The 13,091-nt window shown below is 44.1% G+C and overlaps 1 pseudogene; it reads left to right on the plus strand.

Moving 5' to 3' along the window:
- Window positions 1–208: 208 nt before the first annotated feature.
- Window positions 209–1,197, plus strand: LOC125084708 (glyceraldehyde-3-phosphate dehydrogenase-like; annotated as a pseudogene).
- Window positions 1,198–13,091: the final 11,894 nt, after the last annotated feature.

The raw sequence follows: 13,091 nt of genomic DNA on the forward strand, positions 1-13,091 counted from the left end.
TCCCCCTCTCTCTCTCTGCCTGTCTCCTGCCTACTTGTGATCTCTCTGTCAAGTAAATAAATAAAATCTTAAAAAAAAAAAAAGACTAAAGAAGAGCCACATGATAGATACATACAGAGCCATGAAGAACTATAATGCACTCTGCTCCTCCATATCCAACAGACAACTACGTCTTCTGGTGCAAAGTCAGCCGCATCCCTGAGACAAGATGCTGAAGGTCAGAGTAAATGGATTTGACCATATTTGGCACCTGGTCACCAGGGCCACTTTTAAATCCAACAAAGGGGATATTGTTTCCATCATGATCCCTTCATTGGCCTTAACTACATGGTCCAAATGTTCTGGTATGATTCCACCCACCACAAATTCCACAGCACAGTCAAGGTTAAGAATGGGAAACTTGTCACCAATGGAAAGCCCATCTCCATCTTCCAGGAGTGAGATCTTGCCAACATCCAGTAGGGTGATACTGGTGCTGAGTATGTTGTGGAGTCCACTGAGGTCTTCACCACCATGGAGAAGGCTGGGGTTCACTTGAAGGGTGGGGTCAAGAGGGTCATCATCTTTGCCCCTTCTGCTGATGTCACCATGTTTGTGGTGGGCGTGAACCATGAGAAGTATGACAACTCCGTTAAGATTGTCAGCAATGCCTCCAGCACCACCAACTGCTTGGCCCCTCTGGCCAAGGTCATCCATGACACCTCTGGCATTGTGAAGGGACTCATGACCGCAGTCCATGCCATCACTACCGCCCAGAAGACCATGGACGGCCCCTTCGGAAAGCTGTGGCATGATGACTGAGGGGCTGCTCAGAATATCATCCCTGCTTCTACTGGTTCCACCAAGGATATAGATAAGGTTATCCCTGAGCCGAATGGGAAGCTCACTGGCATGGCTTTCCATGTCCCCATCCCCAGTATGTCAACCATGGATCCGACCTGCTGTCTGGAGAAAGCTGCCAAATATGATGGCATAAAGAATTTGGTGAAGCAGGTATTGGAGTGTCCCCTTAAGGGCATCCTGAGGTACACTGAGGATTAAGTAGTCTCCTGTGACTTTAACAGTGACACCCACTCTCCCACCTTCAATGCTGGGGCTGGCATTGTTCTCAGTGACCACTTTGTCAAACTCATTTCCTGGTATGACAATGAATCTGGGTACAGCAACCTTACGCTCCACATGGCCTCTAAGAAGTAAGAGCTCCCTGGACTACCAATCCTGGTGAGAGTAAGAGAAAAAGAGAGGCCTCCAGCAGCTGGGGAGTCCTTGCCCCAACGCATCTCCCAATACAATGAGAATCTCCCAACCTCCACAGTTTCCATCACAGACCCCCAAAGAAGAGGAGGGGCTTCGGGAGCCCTGCCTTGTCATGTACCATCAATAAAGTATACCGTACCCAGCCAACAAAAACAACAACAACAACAAAAACCAAAAAGAACTATAAGGCAGATGTATATTTATTAGCATGGAAAGGTGTGTCACAGCTCTATCAAGAAAACACAAGATCAAGTTCCAAAGGCTAGCTAAGATACTTTAGGAAAAGTAAAAAGTAAAAAAGTAAAAGTAAGATACTTTTTTGTTTTTTAAAATGTGGAAGGAGAAACAATTAGCAATGCCTACCACTTGGTGGTAAAAGCATGGATTATTTTTATTGCTTTCCTTTTGCTTATTATTTTTTCACCTTTCTAAATGAATTTTGAGTAGTTTTGGAATTCTAAATAATGAATTCCTGTGTAATTAAAATAGCCTTCGCCTAATGAGATGACATGATATCTGGAATTTACTCCGGTCGTCTAGGGGTTGGGCTACCGATGAAACAAGTCTGGCTCTGAGTTGACAGCCCTTGAAGTTGGGTGACTGGGTACCTGGGGGCTCATCTTACTTTGTTCTCTACTTCTGTGTAAGTTTGGAATTTTTCATTCTAAAGTGTTTTCTAAAATACTCCTTTTCAGTACAAAGTGACATCTTGTCATCTTTTGTCCCTGCCCGTCCCATAATACACCTCTAGAGGTCACAAAGGGCCAGTACCATGCCCAGAGACATTAAGGCTGTCTGATATTTTGATTACTAAAATGGCTCCCCTCTCCTGTGGCCACAAAGACATTGAGTGAGACTCTCCCTTGCCCTCCTTTTCAGCCTACACGAGACAGCTGCCTGGGGCCAGCAGTGGGGACTTCAGTCAAAAGTTAACTGGTCCACATGAGAAACAAATCTATAGCCTTAGCACCTTTATCAGTCTGATTCCTAGGTCACCCCATCTGTGATGGCTGGCCATTGCTTCCTCCCATGTGGGGCCATCTCTTTCTCAGTGGAAGGAAGTATGGAGAGATTAGTGGATTTGGCATACCCAGCCTAAAGATGGCTTCTTCTTTTTTGGCTCCTGCCGTGTGCCTTCTCACCCAGGCATATTGGCTATAAAAGTGCCTACCATGCAAAAATCACTATGAATATTCATGAAGTCATATTACAAATAATACTCCTTTAAAAATGAATAATTGTCTGGCTAGTCTCCCTGGAAATTGAATTCCTCTCCCACACTTTGAGTCACTTGGAGATTGTTAATAACATTGGTCAGCAAACTGTAGCCCAAATCTGGTCCACCATCTATTTTTACATGACCTGCAAGACTAGAATGGTTTTTTAAAAAAACATTTTAAATTGTTGAAAATTTAAAAAAATAATAATAATATTTGGTGACACATAAAATTAAATTAAATTCAAATTTCAGTGTCCATAAATACAGTTTTATTGAAGCATAAGTCACACTCATATGTTTACCCATTGCCTGTGGCTGATTTCACACTACAATGACAGAGTCGTTTGCTACTCAGGCCATATGGCCCATGCAGCCTAAAATATTTACTCTGGCTTTTTAGAGAAAAAGTTTGCTGACCTCTGGCTTGAAGTTCTCCTAACCGCTCTTGTGGTTCCCCCTTGTCCAATAGAGCTGAACAGCAATGCCATCCATTGCCAGGAAGTGAGACTGTCCCTCACATATCAGCCTGCAACTGTCCAGATTTGAGGCTTTGGGTTTTAGAAATATTCATTTAATCACCCAGCAAGGATTTAATGACTGTTAACTTTGGGCCACATGCAGTTTTAAGTTCTGGGTTTCTGGGGCAGCCAGGGTGGCTCAGTCAATTGAAAGTCTGACTCTTAATCTCAACTCAGGTCTTGATCTCAGGGTCATGAGTTCAAGCCCCACACTGGGCGTGAAGACTACTTTAAGTCCTGGGTTTCTAGCAGTACATGAAACAAGCAAAAACTTCTCTCTCGGAGCTGAGATTCTACTGAAGAGAGATGATTACAAACAAGTTGAATAATAATAGGTAATATGCTAAGTGGCCTTAAGTGCTTTGGAGGGAAAGAAAGAAAAAAAAAAAAGGCAAGCAAGGCAGGGGTAAGAGGGTTAGGGAAGGGGAGAGTAACAATTTCCAATCAGGTTAGGAAAGACTCCATGGACAAGGTAACAATTGAGTAAAGACTTGAAGGCAGTAAGGAGCAAGTCATGAATATACCTAGGAGGAGAACATTCCAGGCACAAGGAACAGCAAATATAAAGTCCTGATGTGCACCATGCCCTTTGTACTCCAGGATTATCAAAGGCAATGAGTGGTAGAGGTTGAGGTCAGGGAGGCGAGGGGTAGGGAACAGATCATATGGGGTCTTGCAAGCCATATGAATAACACGGCTTTCATCCAGACTGAGAGGGAGGGCGATGGGGGATAAGAGCAGAGAAGTATCACAGTCTTATATCCAATTCCTTATTTAACATCTGTCTAAAATATTTCACAACTTTAGATAAATGAGGCATACTTTTCCTTTTATTCTGATTTCTTAAGTTTAAAGAATCATTGAAATGTATGAGAACAAGTATAAAAGTTTAATAAAAAGAAAAAAGCACATCAGTGAGGGATGCCTGGGTGGCTCAGTCAGTTAAGCATCTGCCTTTGGCTCAGGTCATGATCTCAGGGTCCTGGGATCGAGTCCCACATCAGGTTCCCTGCTCAGCAGGGAGCTTTCTTCTCCTTCTCCCACCCCCTCCCCTGGCTCATGCTCTTTCTCTCTCTTTCTCTCTCTATCAAATAAATAAATAAAGTCTTTTTAAAAAAGAGAGAGAGAAAGAAACAAAGCACATCAGTGAGTGTTTCAGTTATCCATTGCTGCATTACAAATCAACGCGAAGCTTTGTGGTTTACCAGAACAATATTCTGTCATTTCCCATGGTTCTGTGAATTGAGTGGGATCAGCAGGGCAATTCTTCTGCTCTTTTCGGCATCAGCTGAACTGGGCTGGAAAGTTCAAGTTTTCACTCACATGTCTGGAACTTCATTGTTCCTCTCTCTGGCCTCTCCTCATGGCTACCTCAGGCTTCTTCACAGCAGGATGGTTTTGGGGTTCAGAGCTGACTTTGAGAGGAAAAAGTCAAAGCTACCACACTGTTGAAGGCTAGACCCAGAACCAGCACAGCATCACTTCTGCCACATTCTATTGGCCAAAGCAAATCAAAAGCCAACTCAGTCTGAAGGATAAGAGAAAAGAGATCCCACCCAGTGATGGGTGGAGCTGTGTGCACTACTTGACAAGAAGAAATTGACAGTGGTCATCTTTAGAGACTTCCCCCCGTAGAACCCCAAAACTCTTGAGCTCCTCTCCTCTCTTTCTGACCATTGTGTATGCATATTGATAGGCATGATTAATTGATAGTGACTGATTAACTTGATATTCTTGAATCATGAGATTCCCTAAGTCTTGAACATCCTTCTGAGAAGCATCCTGAGTCCTGCGCCCATGGAGACTGCCCATTTTCCTCCCTGGTTCTATCGGCCCAGCTGCCTGGCTGAGCCTCCTTGATGTGCCCAGGCACTGTCGCACTCCAACAGGCAGCTGTGCTAATCTCAGAAGACAGGGTGTGGTGTGGCATTCTGCAGAATTTAGGGAATGTGATGCAGCTCTTTGCCTAGAAGAAGCCAAAACTTCCCAGACTGGCCGGATGCAACCCCGCCATGATGCTGTCCCCTGCCCCCGCCCCCTTCCCTGTAGGAAGAGACATGGAGGATTAAGCATTTCAATCACCTCTGGACTTTAAAAACAAAAACAAATCTTTGTTTGAAAATAAAATCTTAGATTTACAGAAGAGTTACAAAAACTGTACTAAGTCCCCCAAATACCTTTTGCCCAGCTTGATCTGATATTATCTCCTTATATAACCATGGTACATTGTCAAAACTAAGAGAGTCACACTGGTACAATACTATTAATTCAACAACAGACTTGTTCAGTTTTCCTCCTAAGGCCAGTCTTCTGTTCCAGGGTCCCATCTGGGATCCTACATTACCATTAATGCTTCATGTCTCCTTGGTCCCCTCCAGTCTGTGACAGTGTCATAGTCTTTCTTTGACTTCCATGACCTTGACACTTTTGAAGATCAGCAGTCAAATATTTTATAGAATGTCCCTCAATTTAGGGTTGACTGATGTTTTCTCATAATTACACTGAAGTTTACAGGGTTTGGGAAGATTCTCACAGAGATGGGGTACCTTTTACTGCTTCACGTCCAGGGGCATGTGACTGTGATTACCTTGTTACTGGTGACGTCAACCTTGGTGTTCACTGCCCTGAAAGTGGCATTTGTGAGATTTCTCTCCTATAAAGTTACTACCTTTCCCTTTCTGTTTTCTATCCCTTAGTGTTGAGCCCACACTCAAGGGGAGAGGAATTGAGCTTCTGGAGGAAGGAACTTTTGAGCTTTTAAAAATCCACAGCATGCTTGGGCAGGGTTGCCAGCAGGGAGGGCCCCAAGCCTGCCCACTGACTTGCTGGTGACCTTGGATGAGTCACCCAGTCTCTCAGATTGGGATTTCCCTCCCTCTTGTGAAATGGCATCCCTGCCCTACAGCTGTCTCCGGGGAGAAATTTCAACTGGTAACGCTTCGAGTTGCTGGAAGAGAGATCTGATGGGGAAAAAGGGTCCTTGCCAATTACAGCTGAAGTCTTGCCCTGGTCTATAAACATTTTCCAATCCTTAGGTCCATCATCCCCACAACGGGAGCACCCCCTGAAAGTGATGAGGCCATCACTATTTTTATAAAATGGTCTCATGTTATTAACGTGCTAATACAGGCTAGATGTAGAAAGAAAATACTGGAGGGAAATATTTTTGTAAAGTGAAGTGTAATTTTTTAAAGGGAATCATTCCCCTGAATTAGCCTTTTTGTATAAAATCACTTTTACTGACTGGATTTGCCTCCACCAAAAGGCTCCAGGAATTCTTCCCAAAACACATGCCATCTTCATGCAAATGCCTTGGAAAAGACAGAATGTTTTCTACATTAACAGTGATGAATTACCTTAGAATTGTCAATCGTCATAACCATTTCACATCCTTGAAGGTTGGTTCTTTCTTAGTGGAAAATGCTGGCCGACCTGGGTTTTTGACTCTTGGTACTAACTATAGAACTAAACCCCAAGAGTACTGCTGTTTGGTGATTTTAGGAAAGATGTAATTTGGTGATTTTAAGAAAGATGCTGGTGAGGTAGTTTTTGTGGGGATAGCTCTATCTGCTGGGATTGGATGTCTTCCTCCATTCTTTGGAAATCACAGCACTCTACCTCGGCTGCCATGTCTGCACAGGCTTTGCCATGTGCTACTCAAGGGCATCCCTCACAAGGGCTCTGATGTAGGTGTATTACCAACTTCAATAAAGAAATCCCTTAAAGAGTAGGTACTCGAGTCCTTATTGAACACAGATGTGTTGAGCCTGGTCTGTGCTATAGGCCTTGCAAAGCACGACAAGGTGAACAGTACACACATGTACTCTACTCATGGACCTTGGACTGATGAGGAAGTGAGTGAGTTATCAGTCAATGCATGGAACATGGTGAGTAATCTGATAGGATTAGTACAGGAACTCAAGAATGTATGATGGGAGGTTCAACATAGGTTAGACATTTAGAAGATGAGTTAGAAGAGGACGAGGAGCTGTAGGACTGTTAAGGACCTGATGTGAAATAGAAACAAAGAAGAGCCATGGAATGTGGGACATTATGATCATCTCTCCCATGTCCATTTCTGCCCCCCAGCCTTGTACTTTAGATGGGATCCCCTCCTCCCTAGCTTCAGAGGTAATTTCTGTCCTTTGTGGTAGTAATTGGTGAAGTGGCCCAGACTTAAGCCAAACAGCAAATGACATTCCCCTGGCCATAGGAATTGGCTCAGGACAGTCCAATTAGAGCAAAGATAAAGATTATTTTCCCCCCTTGGATATGACCTACAAAGCTTTATTTATTGTTGGAAGTCATTATACAACCATCAGGGAAAACAGACTGAGGACAAAACCAATACACTGTAGAGAATTGCAAAGCCAGTGCCCTAATCAAACTGTACCTGAAGCCCACTTACCACTGATCTTTTGACTGATTCACTAGCTGATAAATCCCCTTTGTTGTTTAAGTGAGCTTGAGCTGAGCTTTTTGCTATTTTCAGTGAGTCATTCTAATGAATGCCAAGGGAAGAGTAGTTTGAAAATAAGGGAGCAAACCCAACAGTGCTTGATGATAGGAACATGTCAAACAAGACAAGGACCAAAAGTGTCCATTGGATTGGGCAACATTTGTGACCTAGGTGAGATCAGTTTCAGTGATGGGGGTGAGGTGGCAGAGAGAACCCTGTGCAAGCTTCTGCTAGACATCTGGGTAGACAGAGAACCCTGAAGCTATGAACCTTTGACTATGCTTTGAGGGACGCAAGCAGTCCTAATGTCTGTCACTACAGAGAGACTGGAGTTTCTAAGATTTTAGACAATCTTCCCTGTTGTCCTCACTATCCGTTAAAATCTCTGCCAACTCCATTAACTGTGGGTTCTGTGCTGTCCCATAGTCTTAACTATAGAAGGAGCAGGACTTGGAATAAACTGTGTAAGAAGCTTCCTTCATGAGGTGTCTGGGTGGTGCAGTGGGTTAAGCATCCAACTCTTGGTGTCGCTTAGGTCATCATCTCAGGGGCGTGAGATCGAGCCCTGTGTTAGACTCCCCGTTCAGCTCGGAGTCTGCTTGGGATGCTCTTTCCCTCTCCCTCTGCCTCTCCCCCTTGCTCTCTTACTTACCCCCTGGCCCCCGCCAATAAATAAATAAATAAATAAATCTAAAAAAAAGAAGAAGAAGAAGCTTCCATCACAACTGACCAGTTAGATTAAGTTTCAGTCTTCTTCCCTCTAAGCTAGGTACTCTATCTAAGCTTCTTGGGGGCAGGAATCACAAAGCCCTTGAAGAATTACATTAAAAACTCTACTCAAAATTTTCTCTCCGTAGAAGAGGAAGTGCCCCAAATTCTGCATACATTTTTAGGGCTTCATGATTCCCATGGAGCTACGAGGCCTTGCGTGAAGCATTCCACTACTTCCCAGCTCCAGGGAACAAAGAAAGGATCCCAACCCATCCAACTAGCCCCTTCTTTCTGCCAAGCCCCCTGGAACCCACCTCACCTCCAGGAATTGAGGCAAGAAGGGTTTACAGCTTCCTGACCTGTCTAAACTCATTCACACCAGCTCTGTCACCTCTCCCTCCTCCCCTCCCCATCTTCTCTCTCCTTTCTGAGGCCCAAATCTCCAATCATGGCCTTGGTAAAGCATTGGCTATGGGACATGTGCCTGGTGGTCATTCTCACTCAGTCATACCTCCATTCCCAAGTGCACAGTGAGCCCCAGCCCTCAGCCGCTGGCCCCACACAGCCCCTGGAAACCACACCCAGAAATGAGGCGGCGGTGAAGACATCCGCGCTTTAGGCGTGCCCTGGCACTAAACAGTTCCCTCCCCACAGCCTCAATTTTTCTCATCCTGTTAACCATCTGCATAAAAGAATTCACTGGTCCCAAAAGCGCTGGCTTCAGCCTGGCTTGTGGACTCACTGGTTGTGGAGTGAAGGGATGTAGAATCCGAAGGCAGCTCTGGCTGTCTGGCCGGAGGCAGCCTCGTCTGTCCTAATGCTGGGCACTTCCCACCTGAGCAGAAGAAAGGGGTCTGAAGTGTTTTACGTTGACCTCTCTTAGCACTTATAATCATGGCCTGATTGTTTGCATACCCGCCAGTTGTCCTCTCCAGCTCCTTGAGGGTGTGGCCATGAATAATTCACCCACATGCCCTGCAGAGATCTGACAGATAATAACTTCAACAAGAGTGAACGTGGACAGAGCTCTCTCCGCTCTAAGAATGAAATGAAGCCCTGTCTGTGTTTATCACCCTCACAACACCCTTCAGGGTCGTCTACTATTAACCCCCACCCCACTCCATTTTTTTTTAACTTTTCATTTTGAAATAAATTCAGACTTACAGCAAAATTACAAAACTAGTCTAAAGAGTCCCCGCGTATCTTCTACCCAGTACCCCCCAAGGTTAACATCTTGAATAACCATAACAAAATAGTCAACACCAGGAAATTAACACTGATGTAATCCCACTAACTCATCTGCAAACCTCATTCAAATTTCACCAATTATACCACTACTGTACTTTTTGTGGTACAGAATGTAAGAGTTCGTGCTGGGTTTAGTTGTCACATGGCTGCTTTTCTTTCATCTGAGACAGTTCCTCCTTCTTTCTTTGTCTTTTATGCAATTTTTTTTTTTAATTACAATAAAGCTAAAGCGGACACAGCTACACAGGAAAGGTGAGAAAAAGATACAAATGAAACTCAGATCAGGTTGGAGACTTAATACTTTTCTTGAAGACTCTTGGCCTGTTCGTTATTTGTAGAATATCTCTCCATCTGGACTGGTGTGTGTTTCAAGGTTAGATCCAGGTTATGTCTTTTGGGCAAGAATACCGAGAAATGCTATACCCCCTTCAGTGCATCATATTGGGTTGTACACGATGTCAATATATCTCTTTATTGAGAATGTCAACTTTGGTCACCAGGTGAGGTACTATCTGCCAGGTTTTGCTACTGTGAGGCTACTATGTTTCCCTCTATATTAAAAAATATCATGTCAGGAGGGGCACGTGGCTGGCTGAGTCAGAGGAGTGTGTGACTCTTGATCTTAGGGTCGTGAGTTCAAGCCCCATGATGGGTGTAAAGATTATTTAAATAAATAAAACTTTAAAAAATATGTGGAGAAGTACTTTGAGGGTATATAAATATCCCGGTTTTTATCATACTTTAGCTCACTCATTTGAGCCTCAATTGATGATCTTTGCTTGAAAACAATTACTGCTGTGGGTGTTGCCAAAAACAGATTCCCTAGGTATTTCCTTCTATACTGAAGATTGGAATTCTACTCCAAGGCAGATCCTTCTCCTCTCCTTTTCCTTTACATATTGAATTCCTCATTTATGCCAGCATGGACTCCTAAAATATTAACTTCATTTTTCGGGTGAGAAAACTGAGGCCAAGAGCTGGTAGATGATAGGATGTCCAGAGCCATAAAGCTGGGATGAGAAGGAACCCAAACTTAGACTTGGGCTGCCTGAGTGCTTAACTGATTCCCTCTTCTCCCTGACAAGGTGAATCTTGTAACTCAGCATGGTTACCTCTTTGCTTTAGTTATCCGGAAGCTTACATTTAAAACCACCTTTGATGGGGCATCTGGGTGGCTCTGTTGTTTGAGCATCTGACTCTTGTTTTCGGCTCAGGTCATGATCTCAGGGTCATAGGATCAAGCCCGGGTCAGGCCCTGGGTTGGCCTCTGAGCTCAGTAGGGAGTCGGCTTGGGATTCTCTTGCTCCCTCTATCCCTCCCCCCACTTGTTCACACACACTCTCTCTCTCTCTCTCTCAAATAAATAAATAAATCTTAAATAAAATAAAACCTCCTGTAGTAATATTGCTAGTTCTAACAACATGCAAACGTTGTCTCTGACATCCTCTCATTATTGTATCCTAGCTCTCTCTTCTCTTGTTCTAGTGTCTTTATCTGTGTTTCATTGTATTAACTAGGTATATATATTTGTAAATCTCCTTAAATCCCTCTTTGAGAGAATGTTAGTAATAAATAAACACATCTGTGAGATTAGAATAGAGTGGGTTTTTTATTATTATTTGGGAAAACAAAAAACAAAAAAACAAAACTAATCTGATTGCCGGAAGATTGTTTCTTGACAGTAATGTCCACTGAGTGGTCTGTAAGCAAGTGTCCAGATTGGGTTGTCAGAGGAGGTAACTCTGACAGCTAGATACCAAGTGCTGAATCCGCAAAGCAGTCGATTTTTAATGATGCTCTCTGCATCTTTATGACGCAACTCCAAATGGTTCATTCTAGGGCATTGTTTGAAGATTAAAGGGGCAGAGGTTACAAGCAGTGAGCTCTCTGAGACCACAATTCTTCAAGCAGAGGCTTCCAGAAGATGAAATACGAATCAAAGGGGCAATTTCAGGGCGCACCAGTGTCGCTCCAAGACGTGGATGGTGGACCTCTGTGCTTGACTTTGCAGGATCAATTCTCCCTCCTTCTGGGAAGTGTGCCTAGTGTTCCTTTGGAAATGCAGCTCTCCTCCACTCTCAGCTGTGCGGTTAGGGTAAGCTGAATTCACCCACGGATTAAGAGGTTTAAGCCTCATAAGCCTGACTCACCCACAAAGAGAATGACTGGTTCAGATATGCACAGGTAACAAACTCAGAGCCAGAGACGTGACATCTGGTTCCTGGGCCCAGTAAGAGAGACAAGCTTCTCTGCTTTATGGAGCTTTATGGAAGAGATGCAGAGAGCCTCTGATGGTGGGGTTATAGGGTCTGAGGTCAGGAGCCACAGCAGCCATCTTGTAATCTAGTGATCGAGTTTGCCTGAGAACCGAGCTGCACCAGAGAGCTGGAGCTGAGAGATGGAAATATGGTCTGAGCTGGGTCTCTGATTCCATCAGAAGCCATATTATTTCCTGACTGTGACAAGAGCCAGTGAACTGCCGTTCTTTTATTAAAACACTTTGGATAGAGTTTTCTATCATTTGCAGGTGATAGAATCATGAATGATAAAACTGGCTGGACTGAAAGTCTGATTGAGTTTCAGAATCACTGGGGAGTTTCTTAAACACATAGATGCCCAGGGATTATGAGCATTTAATAGATACCCCCCAGTAATTCTTACACACACCCAAGCCTGGGAGTTACAACTCTCCAATCGCACACATTAGGACGGCTGTTGGGGGCACTCCGTGTGTCCCTTCTGCGTCCTTCCTTCCCGCCGCTCGCATGCTAGGTGAGAGACCCCGAGGGAGGAGCCCTGGCCCCGGCACCTGAGCTTCCGTGCTTTCTATTTCCATGTGAAATTGCTTGTGTTTTCTTAGTTGGTGGCAGATCTGCCTGTTTGATGTTAATGAGTATGTGAACCCAACAAAAACATAAAAGATGAGGCTCTTCCGAAGAGAGAAATTAGAAAATAAAGTGCTATCCAAAATGGGATGGGCTTGAAATTCTCCTTGAACCTCACCAGCGTCTTCTCTGTCTTCCCAATGGGGCCCCTTTCATCCAGCTGAAGAAATCAAGATAGAAGGCCATCCTGGTGAAAATCCTGCAAAACCAAACCAATCTGATTTTTCCAGACAAAGAAAATGAGGAATTTGGCTGATCAAAGAGGGCGCAGCTCCCCACTTAAACTCCTCCCACCCTGTTAGACCTCCTGTAGACAGGTGACACCAATTTCTCACACGTCAGTGATGATCCCGTACTCATGTTCAAGTAGCCCCTCACATCCTGGTGCAAACCTTAGCCGTCTCCTAATAACCCACTTTAGGACATGGATGTTCTGATCTGATATTATTAAATGGGAAGTGGCCGCTTTCTAATCTAGAGAGAGGCAGGGGCATTTGTAACAGCTAGAATCAAAGGCCTGGTGTCTTCTGTTCCTAATTATCAATAGTGTTTTATAATCTTATTAATATTGATACACGGTATACTGAAGATCTGTTAAGGCGTAATGTATGTGGAAGATAATTAACAGGATCCGAGTCAGATCAATCGCCTGTTTGACAGCCGACGGTGTGTGGCTTATAAATTATACATATTCTAGGTATTGCTCAAAATGTTTAAAGTTTCAGTCCAATCCCTCCGATCCAGCCCTGGGGGAAGGCATGAACCTAAAGGTACCGTCCCCAGCCTATTGGTGC

Source organism: Lutra lutra, chromosome 14 (assembly GCF_902655055.1).
Source record: "Lutra lutra chromosome 14, mLutLut1.2, whole genome shotgun sequence".
NCBI lineage: Eukaryota > Metazoa > Chordata > Mammalia > Carnivora > Mustelidae > Lutra > Lutra lutra.